We start from the raw sequence: 19,218 nt of genomic DNA, 5'->3' as shown, positions 1-19,218 counted from the left end.
TGAGTCGCGAAAAACTCTGATACCTGTTTTTCAACACCAAAACATGTTTAAACAATGAAAAGCACTGTAAGCACTAAACAAGAACACAAAGAGTGATAAAAATCACTTCCAAAAACATATAAAATGATCAAAAATCTTTTTGGATTGATCCATATATAGTTGAACACACACACACATAATCAAACAAATGAATAAGACATTCATTGAACATTAGACAGGTGTGTTGTGTGTGTGTATCAAATGTGGAATAGTCTATAGTCTAGAGTGAAGTTTTAATGAACAATTCAATTAAGTCATTCTCAACTAGTACTAAGACAAGTGGTTTATCTCAATTATAGAAATGAACATATATGACCTTTCACAAGAAAATGATTACATAAAATCTCTTTGAAGCTTTTTATTTGGCTTCTTTACAAATCATAACATTTGATCATTTTTTTTATCTTTACATCTCTTTTAGAGATCAATGCCTGAAATTTTTTGATATTTCAATTTAATGAACAAGCCTTTGACTTTTTGGGCATCATACATTTTCAAAATAAGTCGCTTTTCCTTTTTTCCTAGTCAAATACTAGTATGTGCGACGGCTTTTGCAGCTCATTATCTCTTTTCAGTTTGAGATTTACATTTGTCAAGCTCTTTAAGCAATAAAAATAAAATAGTGGGAAGATATATAGGCACAAGTCTACGTATGTATCAAGACCAACATGACTATTGACTAATCATTCATGACAAGCTTGAAGATCGATTTACAACAATCACACAAAGATGTCAAGATTTTTCCCACAAAGATATAAGTGCATAAAAAACAAACTAAGCTCGTAAATGCTTAAAGCCATTTGTACGAAGGTACAAGCCAAAACTCATATGTGATATGTGCTCAAACATATATGATCAAACTTTTTGAATTTTTCACTTTTTATGTGGTTTTGGATTTTTACTCACACAAAACAAAGACATAAAAGTAAGATAAAAAATAAAACCAAAACAATGCAAATAAAGAGATGCAAGATGCACAAATACATGACAATGATGCATCTCATACATGAAGGGTCCTACAAAGATCGAAAGAATTAGATCAAGGACCAAAAAAGCAAAAGTTCAACCATAGGAACCCTTTCTCATCCAAATGGAACAATTGTTTGGAATGAGTGCCTCATTAAAAGTAAGGCGAAGGTTGGAAGAATGAGAACCGGAGATGCACATAGTCAAGGAGTTAAGAGCATTAAACAATTTCTTTAACAACATGTAATTTTCACTCAAATCCGATTTACCATTTTTAGCACAGCTTCCAAGAAGCTCAAGTTTCTCTTTTCTTTTAATTCTTTTAAGAGCATGAAACTTAGAGCAATGAGGTCTTAGATGACCAAAAGCACCACAATGGTGACAAACAATGTGTTTAGGTCCACTAGGCTTTTTGGGAAGGGATCTAGCAACATGAGTTTGTTTTCTCTTCAACTTATAACATTGAGGTCTTATATGACTAATCACACCACAATGGTGGCAAGTTGGAACAAACTTAGATCAATCCAAAACCTTAGGTTGAGACCTAAATAGAGGCTTTGACTTAGGAGCCTTTCTCTTCATCTTTTGATTTCTTTTGTGTGGAGGAATGTACACCGATTTATCATTTGGATTAGAACACACAATAGGCACAATATTGGGTATCATAACAAGATTGCAGCAAATATTTTCATCCTTTTTATCAATAGGTTCAGCAATCAAACACTTGACATGCATCTTAAGGGATTCATTTTCACATTTAAGATCATCAACAAGTTTGTTAGACAAAACAAGTTTAGCATCCCAATCCATATTTAAACATTCAAACTCTTTCAGCTTTTCAAGAGAATTTTCAGCAAGATTCTTATATTTCTCAACCAATTTATTGGATTCATTGAGCTTAGCAATCAAATCATTCTTTTTCATAAAATAACTTACTCAAATTCTTTTGAAACATCTTAGTAATTTTCTTCAAGGGTTTGATGTTAGAAATATCAACAACATCCAAAGATTTATGTAACGTAGTATCACAATCATGAGGATTAACACTCATAGAGGCATTTTCATAAACACGTGGCATGTGACATTTATAACCAACCAAATCATACAAAGAGGCATACATAGCACAATCCATGGTAAATAAACACAAGGGGTCAAGGATCATACTTAGGTATTTAAACCACAATAAGTGTACCCGCTCTGATACCAATTGAAAGTTCAAAATGTGTGTAAAACACCTTTGAACGTTTAGACCCCAAATTACAAAATATCAATTCAAGCTTATAATCAAAGAATTAATGTGCGGAACATGAATATAAGCCAATGACAGAATTGATAAACAATCTAAACCAATTTAAAATCACATCTACAGCAGATAATAAACGGTAAAGATTAAGGGAAGAGAGATGCAAACATGAAGATAACACGTAATGTGTTATCGAAGAAGAAACCAAAGCTCTTGGTGTAAAACCTCTCCGCCGCCCTCCAAGCAGTCAATAATTCACAAGAAAATGTAGTTGGGATACATGAACAGCAATAGACCCTCCAAGCCTAATCTACCCAGGTACCTAAGCCCTCCAAACTTCTTGCTCCAACGAGGTTGCATCGAACCTTTTTCTTCTTTAGATTACCGGATTCCGCTATAGCCCATAGCATCAACCAATAACCATTGGTTCCTTCCAAACTGCTTTCCTTAGCACCAAAAGACCTTCTCACAGACGTAGGTGTGGTGAGACAAGGATTTGGTCAATAACCTCTCAAGGATTTATCAATGGAGAGGAAGAGAGTAGAGGAATTTGTAGAGTCTCTTAGGTAAAGATTGGGGATGAGGCAATCTTATTTTCTCTAGGGTTTCTCTCACAATAATTCTCTCTGGAAGCTCTCTCAATTTAGTGGGTATAAGGGTTTATATATAGTGGTGTGTGTTTGGAATACGAAGAGTCAGTTTTTGTCAAACAGGAAAGATTGGCGGCTTGGCCTCGCGACTGGTCTGAGTCGCGAGTTCAAGCCGCGAGATAACGGCCTGGCCAACCTGGGACTTTTGTCCTGTAGTGCGATAGCTGACGTGACCCTTTAGCTCCCCATGTGTGCATCTCACGTGCCTGTAGTTGGTGGCTTGCCAGTCGCAAGTCAGCCGCGAATCTCTGCCTTCTTGCACATACTTGAGTTTTTCTTCACATCTTCTTACACACTACCCTTACAATAATCTCACCTAAATACAGGGTTACTAAGTGCTTAAATTACAAGTAAATTGGTACGGAATAAAGCCAACAAGATAGTTGATAAATTTCAACCTTACATTTATTTATTTATTTTTCCAAAATTGGATCATTGAGTTTTTTGGGATTTGTTTGATCTTAATTGCTATCATGTATCTGTCAATATGGAAACCCATTCCATACTATATAGCTCTTATTTTTTTTTTATAAGAACAACATATATTATACTAAGAGATGTTATCATTCTGGTATAAAAACCAGAAAACAATCGCTAATTCTTAAGAAATTGCAAAAAATCAATCGTTGGTCAAATTTCGTATACAGTCTATCTAAAAAAAAAATATGTTAAGAGTTTTATTTATTATAATGTGAAATTAGAGTACATTACAATTAAGGTCTCTACTCCCTTACATACAAAGCAAATCCACCAAGACAGGAAAATAGAAAAGAAACTTCCTAGTCACTGGAGTGGTTCTAAAGAAACTTCCTAGTCAATGAAGATCGTATCTTCCTTGCATCCGACACTATACTTTCTTGTGCTAGACCTCTTTGCTCGAATTATAGGGTTATGCCTGGGATACAATTTTGTACTAATCTCAAGAATTTTTATCTCTTTACAAGAGGAAGTAGAGATTGAAAACAAAATTTGTTATGTTTGTATTCACTATTGTTGCATATATATATATATATATATAGGCAATGTTTTTTAATCACCGAAAAGATTTTTATAATTTTTGATATAACAATCTTGTCATGTTATGTATCTTTAGACATATGTTCAATATAATATTTGAATGAATTTGATACTTATTTGGATGGAATTTTTATGACGGTGGAGACTTATTTGAGGTTGAAAACAAAATTTGTAATGTTTGTACTCATTATTATTTCATATATGTTTGAAAATAAGTTTAAGAAAATCTTTAAGAGAGAAAGGTCCCTATTTAAAGTTTGTATTCATATTTCTCAAGCAAGTTGAATTACTTCTGTTTTATAAAATGCTTTATATATCCGTTTGTTGGAAATTCACTTTGTCTTTCAAAATCTTAAGGCCTTAGCTTCATAGTTATCATTATACTTTTCTAAAAAAAATTTCATTTTCTAAAAGGCTTAAAATACCTCAAATATTTTATTTTAAAAAAGAAACCTATATTTCCCAACTAAAATTGTCAATGATGTGAAGCAAATAGTTATTCTTATCAAGCAATAATGATTTGATCGGTCCATAATTTTTTTTTTTTTTAATAAATAAGCTATAGTCTTTATTTTTGTTGTCATGTTAACTTCATTAGAAAAACTATTTTTTTACCTATACTAAAAACTAATTGGTGTCTTAGCATGAGAATAAAGAATAATAATTATAAAGTAGACACTATAGATTGAAATTCTATAATATAATAATAATAAAGCTCTTAAGTTATTGTCAATTTTTCAATGAAATGAAATGAGGGTGCATTAAATATGATTGTGGCAGAGTTACATATTGTTATCAGAGTCGTTAAATTGGTTAGTTTGTCAGCTTTTAGTTACAGCTCTACTGTAACAATTGGTGGATTCAATTAAAAACGGTTTTTCTCCCCTCGGCGAAAAAAAAAAAAAAAAAACACCTTTTATTCTCCTTTAGATATAAATGTCACCCTTAATTGTATAAATCAGATTCATTGAAGTAATACAGTATCTCTTGAGCTGGATTAATTCACTCAATTGCTTATCTCAAATGAGTTTCCTCTTCAATTTGTTTCTTCTTCAATTTCATCAATATTTGAGAATCTTTCATCAGACAAAATTGCTAAATGCCCTTATTGGACAAACTAAGCAGCGTTTTGCTCTGTTTTTCAAACTAATTAGGGAAATGCCCTTTTTTTGAAACTCGATTTTCTCAAAATCGAGTTATATTAAAAAAAAAAAAATATTCTGAAGCCCTATAGTGGCATTTTTAAGGACCTATAGTGACGTTTTGTAGCTCGACTTCCATTAAATCGAGTTATAGGCAATTTTTTTATTTTTTTTATTTTTTGCCTATAACTCGATTTTATATAAATCGAGTTACAAAACGCTATTAGAAAAAGAAACTCGATTTTCAAAAGAGGGGCATTTCCCTAATTAGTTTGAGAAAGAGGGGAAAATGCTGGATTTTTTTTTTTTTTTTTGAAAGGGGCATTTGTCCATTTTCTCCATCTTTCATCTTATAATACATAGAAAATGGGAATTGAATCTAAAAGGTTGATGTACAAATGGAGATTATTTTGTTTATGCTTGATGGCACTGAAATTTTCTTTACATATTCCTTTAAAATCTTGGCAGTATTTTGAAATTTTTTGAAAAATTTCTAGACAATTCGTATTCAAGTAAGCATCAAAATGGTTGCAGATAATAAATATTTAAGAAAATATTAAAGTTATTACAAATTTTATGTAAATAAAATCAACAAACTAGTTTAACAATGAATATATAATTTGTTTATTTGAACAATATTATAAATAAATGTCTAAATTACTTTTTATTTATTGGTAACACATTAATTTTACAATACAAAACATATATAATAAAATTTATAATACCACTAACACCACTCAAAATATATATGACATCGTTGGTTTTTATGGTAAAATAAATACACATAGGGTTGAGAACGTGGAAAGCCTATTGGTGGGTCTTCATTTGTCTACTTAAATACCGGAGTATGCAAGCCTTGACTTAGGGTTAGGGGTGACAATTTTTATCCATATCTATAAACTCACCAATTACCCACCTAATTTGGTTAAGTCTTAATCAAACCCATTTGAATATTTGGGTTAAATAGGTAAAAACCCATTAGGTTATTTAATTATATGGGTTTTAATGGATAAACCCACTAATACCTACTAGAACCCATCTAAAATTTAAATAAACAATAGAAAATAGAAATTTCTATAAAACGACTGAAATACCCCTGAAACTTTAAAAATAACCAAAATGACTAAAATACTCTTGAAACTTTAAAATTACAAAAATACTCGTGAAACTTAAAAAATAACCAAAATATCTCCAAAACAAAAAAATTACCAAAATACACTCTAAACCTAAAGAATGACCGAAATACTCCTAAAACATAAGAAATGACCAAAATACCCCCCTGAAAGCTAAAAATGACCAAATTACCCCCGAAATCTAAAAAATGACCGAAATACCGCTGAAACCTATAAAATTACCAAAACAGCTCCTAAACGTAAAAAATAACCGCAATATCTCTGAACCTATAAAATGACCAAAATGCCCCCCTAAAACCTAAAAATTACCAAAATACCCTCAAAACCTAAAAAATGACTGAAATACTCCCGAAGCCTATAAAAATGACCAAAATGCCATTGAAACCTAAAAATTACTAAAATACCCCCATAAACCTAAAAGATGACTGAAATACCTCCGAAACAAACAAAATGACCTAAATACCCACGAAACCTAAAATTACTAAAATTCCCTCAAAACCTATAAAATGACTGAAATATTCTTAGAATATTTAATTTGTCGAAAATACCCTCGAAACATCCAAAACACCCAAACCTCTATTTTGGTAATTTTAGATGTTTTAGGTGTATTTTGGTCATTTTCTTATGTTTCGGGGGTATTTTGGTAATTTTTTAGGTTTTGGGGGGGTATTTTGGTCATTTGCAGGCTTACGAGGTATTTTGGTAATTTTTTAGGTTTCAGGTGTATTTCGGTCATCTTTTAGGTTTTAGAAGCATTGCGATCATTTTTAGGATTCGAGGGTATTTTGGTTATTTTTTAGGTTTAAGGGATATTTCAGTCATTTTTTAGGTTTCGTGGGAATTTTGGTCATTTTTAGCTTTTAGAGGTATGTGGGTCATATTGGGTTAAATGGGTGGGTTACTAACTATATGGGTTGTGTTGGTAATGAGATATTAATTTATATATAAACAAGTCATAGTTAGATTAATGGGTAATTACACACCCAACCCATTTATGATCCAACTTGCCCATTTGCCATCTCTACTTAGGGTTGAAACTTCTCTTGCAATGATGTTTAAGAAGGGATGCATAATTCATATTTTTAAAGTGTTAATTTGTATTTGTATGGAAACAAGTTAATTAAATATTCAATTGCAAGTTATAATGTTCAATCTTAAAAAAAAATTAAAATGCACCTATCATAATCCATCTATATATATTTAAAACCAAAACTTAGAAAAAATCCAATTAGATTTCAATTGGCTTCTCAATTTTGTGCCATGTGTCCCATTTCATTTTTAATTTTTGTTCCGAGTTAATTTTTGAGTGTAAAAATAGGAAAGTCCAAATCCAATTAGATTTTAGATTTCAAGTTGGATTTCAATTGGAGTTTAATTTTGCACCATATGTCCATATAATTTTTATTAAATTTTTGCAGCAAGTATATTATTGTGTGCAATACATACATACATACATACATATATATATATATATATATATATTCAAGGTTTAAATTTCAATTTGTAAACTAATGGGAGACTGCAACAGATTTATGAGGCATTTTGTTAGGGGGAATTAATGGACGTATTTTTATTGTTATAACCTCAATTGTTTTCACTTATTAAATGTTGGATGTGAGGGTATTTTAGACAGTTTAATGAGGCATTTTTTTAGGGGTTGTTAATGGACGTATTTTACTGCTTTATCCTCAACAATTTTCACTTATTAAACATTGGATACGAGGGTATTTTTGAACCAAAAAAAATCCGGACCAAATAGGGAAAACCCCTTAAATAGTAGTACATATATAATGAGAACCATTACAGATTTATGAAATGTATAGTTTAAAAAATTTGTAAACTAATACAATGTATAATTTGAACCTCTTCTAGAAAAGATGTATAATTTTAACCGTATAATTGTAATTAGTTTTAATTGTACCTATGCATATGCATGGGGTTACACACTAGTTGATTAATAACTACAAGCATTGTGATTCTATATCCTTTTCTTAATATTTCTCCACAATTTTATTGAATTTTGAGGAATGTATAAAATAAATACACATTAATGAGTGTCATTAAGAGTGTGTTTGGTAGAGTAGATTTTAGGGAGGATGAAAAAGAAAAGGAGAGAAAATGAGGAGGGAAATTTTTTGGAGGATGTTTGGTTAGGAGGTGGAGATGAGAAAGAGATGGTGGGGCCCGGGTGTTTTCTCTTTGGGTCTACCTAAAAGTTTTTTCCCAAAATGAAGAGAAAACTAGGTTGGGGGAAGTCAAATAGGTAAATGACGAGATTGCCCATGTGCAGTGCACATGGGTTTTGTTAAGTTGACTCTTCTCTTCTCTCTCTTTTTTTTTTTTTTTTTTGTTTTTCTGTTTTTTTTTTTTTTGCTTTAATAGGTGTTTGCCTCTTCTTTTCTTTTATTATTATTATTACTTTCCTAGGACATTGCCTCTTTTTTTTTTTTTTTTTTTCTTGTTTTTTTCTTTTGATTTCTTGGGGCCTTGGGCATGATGCTTTGTTTTGTTTTTCTTCTATTTTTTTTCTTGTTTGATTGGACATAATTTTTTTTTTCTGGACATGATTTTTATTTTGTAATAAATTTGGGTGATTTTTTTTTTAACAAGGGTATATGAGTAAATTTATATAAACTTACTTTCTCTGTCCCTCCACTTTTCCACTCTCAACCAAATAAAAATGAAGGAAATTACAATCTTTTCTATCTTCCCACTTTTCTACCCCTCCAACCAATAGACCCTAAAGCACGGACAATAGGTCTAATCATATATAATTTTATAATTTTTCAAGTGATATATTGTGATTAGCATTATTGATAATAGTAATGACTTTATATAAAAGTAAAGTTACTCCAATCAAATGTTAATGCTTTAACAAGTTTTAAAAAGGATATATAAAGGTGGCATTAATAGAGATGTTGGCAAATTGAGGTTGCAAAACCTAAGATAACAACTCCCCCAATAATTAACAATTAATAGGACCTTTATATATTCACATTATACTTGCAACGTAAATTTAAATTATAGATACATAAAAATGTGAAAATGTTGTACGCATTTACAAAGAGTGGTAAATACACAAAAAGTGGAAATGTTGTACACAATTTATATTGTAATGTACAATGTAAATTTGTAAAACAAGAATTTCCGTAATTAATAATAGCCTTAAGATTGATAGAACCTTGCATAAAGGGACCTCCAACTCCATGTGCTTCTATTATGGATGGAGTAACAGAATACTTCTGTCATTATGAAGTATTTACTTCAAACCGGTTTCTTTTGTAAGGAAATCTTTGACTGCGAATGAATAATGAAAGGATTATTTTCGACACAAAGCAAAGAAGTCAATACATGAAACAAGACTGGCATTGCCATATTCATTCTTTAGAGAGAGAGAGAGAGAGAGAGAGATTACCATACAAATCAAGAAAGAACGTAGTGCATGTATGGGTAATTAAGTAGTGAAATGAAAAAAATGTAGTAGTAGAATGGCAAGACAATTCTCCCTTGGCAGAAATCGAAACTCATGCATGCAAATGCACACAACATTTCTGCCCTAAGAGAATCGCCCTGTTATTCTTCTCTACCCTCCTAACACATCCATTGCCACCATTTTGTTTTGCGTTTTGCCAAAACTTCCATGGCCGCTTTTTATTCTGTGTGATCCGCACACTAGGTATGGATATACCATGGAAATAGACTGGCATATGCTCTGGATCATTCCCTCTCAATCCTCCTCTTCACTTCTAATGTATCCATCATGGACCCTTTCCTTTTAAAGAACTTTTCTTTCAGCAATCTTTTTCATTCCATACCTTTTAGACCTGTTTAAGAGCAAATGATCAAACAGACATGGGGTTTTTCAGGAAAAGTTTTGTCATGGAGCTAAATCAATATTTTATTTCTTCCATCTAATTTCGATATAATTTTCCCATTATTCCTAATACATCCTTTTTCTTTTAAGGAAACTTTCATTAAAAAAAAAAAAAAAATGCATTCCTAACACATCCTATTCAACATGTTACTATGAAGAAATATATGCCGGCTATGTTGTTATAATAACATATTAAATGAAATACAAACTAATTAAGGCAAGTGCGTGTGGTAATAGTGGCTAGATATAACGCAGATACTAGAACAAAATTGACCACGGGAATGTGTATATATATTTTTTTCATTTTATTTATTTTTCCAGATCAGTGAGGATATTTGCATGTTCAAACAAAATTATGAGAACATGCCATTGGATCTTCCCTTTTCCAAGCTGTTTCTGTCCAATCTTTTGTCCCTCATCAGGTGGTCCTGCGTTAATCTTCAGCCAAAGTTGATCCACTTGTTTGGGGTTTGTGTGAAAATGTTGAGAAGGATTCAATTACTTTTTTCTGCTTGATATGAGATTGCCACTTTTAAGTAACGGCCGGGTATGTGCAAACCCGGCCGTAACTTAAAAAAAGGCAATCTTGATTAAGAATCTATGTTGCACAGACACGGGCACAGATATGGAGATACGGCAATTTTTGAAAAAAAAATGATACGACACGGCGGGGATATGGCGGTTAAATAATTAACTATATTTTATATTTAGGCATATTTTTTAAATATTTTTAGACATAAAATATGTTTATGTCTAGAATTTAAATTATGTAAGAACTACAAATAAATAAACTAACTCCTAAAGTAGTACAATAATACACAATATTTAACATTAATAAATAAAACTATAGCAGGACACACAAAAACAAAAATCACTAAATTTATAATAAATATTATAATTTATAAGGTAAAACAAAAGGCTGAGTAAAGAAATACATCAACTGTGAGAGTGAGATTAAAAAAAAAAAAAATGCGTAATAACTTATAACTTTAAGTGAGTAATAGTACTGAGTACACCCATTACTACTGTTATAAATACCGTTTCAGAGCCCATTTCGGTTTGTCAACTAAAATGAAATATTTCGATATCAGCTTATTTCAGTGTACCGTTTTGAGGTGTTTTGGGTTGTCTATTTTATATATATTACCTTGTGTGTGTGTGTGTGTGTGTGTGTGTGTGTATATATGGATTTCACTAATGTGTGCCCTAAGGGCACACAATAATTTTCATTTTTAGAAAAAATTTTCTCGAAAATTAAAAAAGTATTGGTAACTTTTTCAATTCTCGAGAAAATTTTTCCAAAAATGGATAGCTTAACTGGACCCTATATATATATATATACACACTTTTTTATATAAAAAAATCTCAAATAAAGTAAGCAGATGATTTTCCCTATAGAATAAAGTAAGTAGATTATTATAATTGTTATTAAAATATAATTAGTAATGGTCCTTTTGCAAATAAAAGAAACAAGTTGGGCAATTAGAAGGAACTTCCAAGAAGTTTCCTTCCACTAACTTTTCCCATTTCCCAACCCACTCAAATGTCCTGCACTATTTACTTCACATCTCACCTAACCACTTTTTCTTCTTCTTCTCATTTCCAAAGTTCCCACGTCTCTTCAATCTTCAGTGGCTCAGGTGCTCTCTTCAGTCTCTTTTCTCCTCTCTTTCCTCTTCTTCTTCTTTTGTATTTTCAATCTCACACCGGCTCTGCTTCATGCCTTCATCTCATTCTTTTTTTTCTTTGATTTTTTTTTCTTCACTGCTAGCATGTTGCCCGCGTCGGAGAAATGAAAAAGAGGACACTCGTCGGACACCGGAATCCGGCAAGTGGTACCCATTCCGGTGTCTGACACCAACACAGCGCCAAAAATGGCATGTCCGTGCAACTTAGTTAAGAATTATATCGTGTTCACGGAGTGAAATAACTTAGTACTGTAATTTGAAAAGCATTTTTTTTTTCTCTCAATTTCTCTCACATGCACATTGATTAGAAAGGCTGAGGGTTACTCCCTCCCATTTTGGATCTTTTATTTTTATAGAAGAGGATAAGATATGTTGGGACTTCATAAGAAGAGGAGAAATGATAATAAGGAGAAAGCATGGAGTGAGAAAGCAAGAGTTATCTATCTTTTCTTTAAACGATGAGAGGAAAGAGAGAGGAATATATATTCATCTTATTGTTTGGTTGTTAGTGGAAAGGAGAGGTGGGGATTAAATATAATGGGACATTTAAAAAATAAAAATTCCACACCATTCGCTGTTTTAGATTAGGACTCAGGTTTTTAATTTTTCAATTAAAATCTCGAATTTGTGAAATCATTTTAATTTTAAACCTTTTATCATTTCTATTATTATTTTCCTTAATTAGATATTTTAAGTTAAAAATTAATTGCCACACACACCTGCCCCCACTAATTAATGGCTACAGCACCCCACTCTCATTCACTACAAGTAAATTTTAACAACAATTTCCACCCTATGTTCAAATTTTTGAACATAGAGTGGGAATTATTGCTAATTTTTTTCCTTATTCTAAATATTTTTTGGTCTAGATTGAACTGGCATTATGTAATTTTAAGAATGCTTTTAACATTCTGAGGTTTAAAGAGATGCTAAAAACTAAATAAAAAATATTTTACATAAAAATTTAGTGCATTTGCCCGGTTATAAACTAATATCCACCACTCTCCACACGGCAGTATCATGTTGTAATTCAAGCATAGAACTCATATGTAAATACTGCATCGAGTTTCTCTATATGTTAGAGTCAAATTTCGGTGTGGAGAAATTAAAAATGGAATAAAGTGACAAATAATCTTCATGTGCACAAAAGGGATTGATCCACAGGATATGCTATTAGAAGTTGAACTTATTACACTTACAATAGAGGAGAGAACTGAGAAAAAGGAGAAATATATGAATTTCTTTATATTGTATTTCTTCTTTTTGGTTGGGAATGACGATTATGGGTGCAGTAAGTAATAAACCATGCATGTACCCTTCGAATTCTCACATTTACTTCATAACTTTAAGAAACTCTTCGTGTTGACTTTATATGCATATTTTTACACTTCATATGTAAGAAACTGACATTGTAGCGAAATTTTAATAATCGGTTTTTCGGTATATCTTTTTTGGCCTAAATTGATGATCACACAAGAGTTTTGAGATTGTTCTACATTGTTCAGAGCCAACCTCTATGCAGACCGGCAATTCAAACTCGTTTTAAATTCCAGTTTGTATAACCCACTAATAAAATGTTTCTTCGATGGTGTTATACACTACGAGATTGATGCAAACATAACCCACAACCTAAAATCCTCATAACACTCTGTAAACACTATGAGAAATACATATTTCGTTATCTATTGAGTGGGTACCAATTGTCATGTTTATATACACACCACTCCATTAATATTGTGTGACAGTGGGCACATACTGGGGTAGAGTAATGGTTCAAGTTATTACTTTGTAACTCCTAGATATTACTCTTGGTGAGGTATATAGAGGGATATGCCCACTTTGGGTGTCCTATTTTCCTCTTAGTTTCTAACATCATCATATAGAAAAATGTTAAAGGTACTCCAAATTTGTTGGTCTTCTATTATATTTTGGGATGTTTCAAAATAAAATATAGGAAATTTTGAAAAAGTCAATAGATATACTATTGACATACGTCCAAATATAACCCGATTTTAAGAGTCAATTAATCTATATCCCTAAAGTTTAAATATATTAATGAAAGAGATTTTTTTTTAATATACAAAATAGAAAGCTTTAAACACAAGTACACTTAGATTAAATTATAATTTAATCTAATTGTACATGTATTTGAAGCTTTCTTCTAGAGACTTGAATCTTGACCCTTACTTCCTCAACCCTATATAAACTTTATACTTGTGGAATGACCATTATGCCAATGAAAGAAATTTTGAAAACTTGAATATTTCTCTTTTTCTTGGTTTGAAATGTAAACTTGTATATTTTACTTATAAGGTTGGATTTCAAAATGAGTAGTTTTAAAACCACAAATTATTTCAAAACTTCTTTGCCACAATTTTACCATGACAAACTATGAGTAATTGACTACAAAATGTGTGCATATATATATAAATATAAATTATCACTCTTATTATAAAACTATCACTCTTATTAGTGACCATAAATTGTAGAAAATCTTGGCTTTTTTTTTTTTTTTTTTTTAAATACAAGATATAAATTCTACTTTAGTCTAATTTAAGTGTATATGTGTGTGAAACTCCATTTTGAAAACTTGAACTCTTATCCTTGCCCTCCACCTCACAAGAATGCGCGGTAGTAAAAATCATGAAATTGATGGTTGATATGCTTAGGTAGCATTTAATAACAGTAATGGTAGTACCTAGTATGTAATCTAAAAAAATTGGGTTTGATATTATGTTAAATTTTTGTTTCAAAAAAAAAAAAATGATTATACTAAATGTAATTGCTGTTATGAGTTATTGTGAGCTTCATTTTTTTCCAATAACAATGCTTCCAAATTTTTCTTTTTTTAATTAATATTTAATTTTACATGAAAATTCTTATTTCAAATACATATAGTTTCACATACATGTAAATGCGGAGGTATAAAAGCAATATACACGTACAGGGCAATTTCTAATTACATAGATCTACAATTTCTAATAACAAGTTACATTTAACTTAATTTTAGTTAGATAATTATGTTCATAAAACAATTCTAACATAAAAGAAATGTACCTTGTAACAATTTCCCAAATTCTCCCAAAACAATTGGACCAGCTTTAACAAATTCTCTACTACCTTTTCACAATTGAAACATAACCCAAAAACCAAAATGTGAGGTGGAATTTTGACCCAGACAATTCTAGTTTACAATTATTTTTGCCGACAATCAAATTCAGCTCCAATCTATTTGTAAGAATTCTAGGCCTCTAGGACCATTGAGAGAGAGAGAGAGAGAGAGAGAGAGGTGTAAACTTGGGACTTCTTTCTTGTACAGTTCTTATCGGACAATGATTGAACAATTAAACTTCATATATAATTAAATGCTTCTACTAAATTTTTGTATCCATACTCTTACATGCTTTACTTAATATCTTTTTATTGGAGGTGAATTTTGATAAATCTATCATTGAATTATATCTTCTTCTTATATTCTCCATGCTTGTAAAATTTTTAGAAAATTAAGGATCAATAGCTAGGCCATCAATAATATTTTTTAAATTTCAAGTTTTTTTAGTTTAAAATTATTCATAAAATATAAGCTTATAGATAATATAATAAATAATTTATAATTGATACAAAATTTGATATTTGTATTAAGAGCGTAAAGAACATGCAAATCAATGGCTATATTTTCAAAATATATAGTAATGTATATTTTATTAAATAAGGATTGTCTTATGCTACAATCAATTTTGTAGCTAAACTTTATCTTGTTAAAATTAATTGATTTCGTATTTCTTTCAATTACACCATTTTATTATGAGAACCTTAAAATTGATTAAAAAAAAATCTTTTTGTTTTATAAAATTCTTTAGATCCATTTGGTGGAAATTCTCATTCTCTTTCAAAATCTCAAGACCTTAACTTCATAGTCATAATACATTTCTATAAATGTTTTTATTTTCTTAAAGACTTAAAATACCTCAAATTTTTATTTTAAAAAAGAAACCCATGTTTTCCGACTAAAATTATCAATGATGTGAAGCAAATAGTTACTCTTATCAAGCAATGATGATTTGATCTGTCTGTGAATATTTTTATAAATAAACTATAGTCTTTATTTTTGTTGTCATATTAGTTTCATTTAAATTCATTTAAAAAAATTATTTTTTTAATACTAAAAATCCATTAGTATCTTTACATAATAATAAAAAAATTGGTGTCATAAAGTAAACGTTATAAGTTGAAATTATATTATATGTAAATAATAATAATAATAATAATATTAAGATTTTTATGAAGTTATTGTCAATTCTTCAATGTAACAAGTGTGCATTAGATAAGATTGCTGCAGAGTTACATATTGTTATCAGAGTTGTTAAATTAGCTAAATTGGTCGGTCTATTAGTTGTTAGTTACTGCTCTAGTGTAACATTTAGAGGATTTATTTAAAAATGCTTTTTAAATTTTTATTCTCATTATATATATAAATATCACCCTTGTATAGATTAGATTTACACAATCTCTCAGGAGTTGGATTTCACTCAATTGCTTTCCTTTCATCCTTGCTTATCTCAATTGACTTTCTGCGTCAAATTTTTTTTTTCTTCAATTTCATCAATATTTGAGAATCCTTCATCTTATAATACAGAAAATGATAACTATATCTAAAATGGGGATGTACAATGGAGTGTTTTTGTTTGTTTGTTTGTTTGTTTTATTTATTCACTTTTTTTATGCTTGTTGCCACTGAAATTTTATTTACTTTTAAAATCTTGGAGGTATTTTGAACTTTTAGAAAAAAATTCTAAACTCATGTTTTCAATTTGTATTCAAGTAAGTACCAAAATAGTTGCCGATGATAAAGATTTAAGAAAATGTTAAAGCTATTACAAAATTTATGCAATAAAATCGACAAACTGGTTTGACAATAAATTTGTGATTTGTTCATTTGAAAAATATTATAAATAAAGGTCTAAATTACTTTTTTGTTATCAGCAGCACATCAATTTTGTAATATAAAACATATATAATAAAATTTATAACATCATTGACACCACTAAAAAATATATAAAATCGTTGCAGGTTGTTATGGCAAGATGAAAACAGAGAGGGTTGAGAACATGGGAAGTTTATTGGCGGGTCTAGAATTGTATAGAGCAAGAAGGAATGCATAATTCTTATAATGTATAATTATTATTATTTTTTTAAAATAATAAAGTACACTTATCAATAATTCATTGATTTATAACCACAAGCATTGTGATTGCATATCATTTTCTAATATTTCTCCACAAGTTTATTTTATTTTATTTTGAAAAATGTATAAAAATAATATCTAATGAAATATTAAATACACTTTAACAAGTGTATTTAGGTTACTTATTAGCAAGAACAATAAATCTAATGAGATAGAATTTTACAATTTTCAAAGTGATATATTGTGCTTAGTGCATAAGTGAAATTGGGAGTAAATTTATATAAAAGTAAAGCTAATCTGATCACATGTTAACGCTTTAACAAGTTCTGAAAATGGTATCTATTTAGCAGTATTAGTGGCATTTCCTAATACGAAGATGTTGGCAAATATAAGGTTGAAAAACCTCGGACAATTCCCTCTATATTGAATAATTAATAATAGCCTTAAGCTTGAAGGAACCTTGCATAAAGGGACCTCCAACTCCTAGTACTTCTATTATGGATGGAGTAACAGAAATACAGAATACTTTTGCCATTATGAAGTATTTACTACAAACAGGTTTCTTTTGTATGAAGCTCTTGTGTGGACTTTCTCCAAGTAGCTCATCACTACTTCTACACCCTCTTTGACTGGGAATGAACAATGAAAGGATCATTTTCAAGACAAAGCAAAAAAGTCAATATATGAAACAAAATGGGCATTGCCATATTCTTCATTCTTTAAACACACAGAGAGAGAGAGAGAGAGAGAGAGAGAGAGATTACCATACAAATCAAGAAAGAACGTAGTGCTGGTGCACGGGAAATTAAGTAGGGAAATGGAACAAATGTAGTAGTAGTAGAATGGCAGGGCAATTCTCCTTTGGCAGTAATTGGTACTCATGCTTGCCAATGCACACAACATTACTGCCTTAGGAGAATTGCCTGTTATTCTTCTCTACCCTCTTAACACATCCATTGCCACCATTCAGTTCTGCGTTTTGCCAAAACTTCCACGGCCAGCCTTTTATTCTGTGTGATCCGCACATTAGATATGGATATTCCATGGAAATATATTGGCATATGCTCCGGATCATTCCCTCTCGATCCTCCTCTTCAATTCTACTATAGCCATCATGGACCCCCTTTCCATTGAAAGGACTTCTCTTTCACTAGTCTTTTTCATTCTGTATCTTTTAGACCTGGTTAAGAGCAAGTGAACAAACAGACATTGGTTTTTTCTGGACAGGTTTTGTCATGAAGCTAAATCGATATTTTATTTCTTCCATCTAATGTTGATATAATTTAACCATTATTCCTAACACATCCTTTTTGTTTTCACATTAAATGCATTCATATGAAGAAATATATGCCGGCTATGTTGTTATATACATATTAAATGAAATACAAATTAAGGCAAGTGCGTGTGGTAATACCGTAATAGTGGACAGATAGAATGCAGACGCTAGAACAAAATTGACCACGGGAATATATGTATATTTTTTTCAATTTATTTGTTTTTTTTTCCTGGTCAGTGGGAATATGTTAAAATTCATATATATATATATATATGAATTATACTATGCATCTTATTGTATATCTTTAAGTGTATCCATGCATATGTATAGTGGTACAACTTACAAGCTAGTATATATTGATAGGTAAAAGTTAGAAAAAATTCAATTAGAATTTAAAATTATAATCTAAGTTTCTGCTATGTGTCTAAATTTATGTGGGGACCATATCATAATTATTCACTTATGTTGGTGCCATGCGTTCACTGAAACTTTTTAATCTTTGTGCCAAGTGAGTTAATGAGTGCAAAATATTAAAAATCTAATATTAATGAACTATAAAATTAAAAAAAAAAAATCACTTATACTCAATAAAAATTACCACACAACAAAGATCACCACACATTCTATCTAATTAAAAATTAGAAAATAATTGTCATCCGTACTATTATGTTAGGAGTCTGGTGTGTGTGTGTGTGGTGTTGCATGCATATGGTACTGATGATGGGTGCGTGTGGTGTTAATGAGGTATGCGTGTGTTTCTGATTAGGCATGCGTGTGTAGCTGATGAGGTGGGCTGTATCATTGCTGCAAGGGTGTACAATGTAACTGTGTCATAGATGGTGTTGTGATTGCCTAGCTGGCATTGTGTACTTATACTTTAGTATACATATACTTGTATTGGAGGTGTACCTACATTAGCATTGTATTGTATTAGAGTTAGTTAATGGAGTTGGTTAGTTGGGACGAGTTGGATGGCTTAGCTGGCAAGGTATTTATACAGCTGGC

This window comes from Quercus suber, unplaced genomic scaffold (genome assembly GCF_002906115.3).
Source record: "Quercus suber isolate HL8 unplaced genomic scaffold, Cork oak 2.0 scaffold_808, whole genome shotgun sequence".
Lineage (NCBI taxonomy): Eukaryota > Viridiplantae > Streptophyta > Magnoliopsida > Fagales > Fagaceae > Quercus > Quercus suber.
This window is presented reverse-complemented; position numbering follows the sequence as displayed.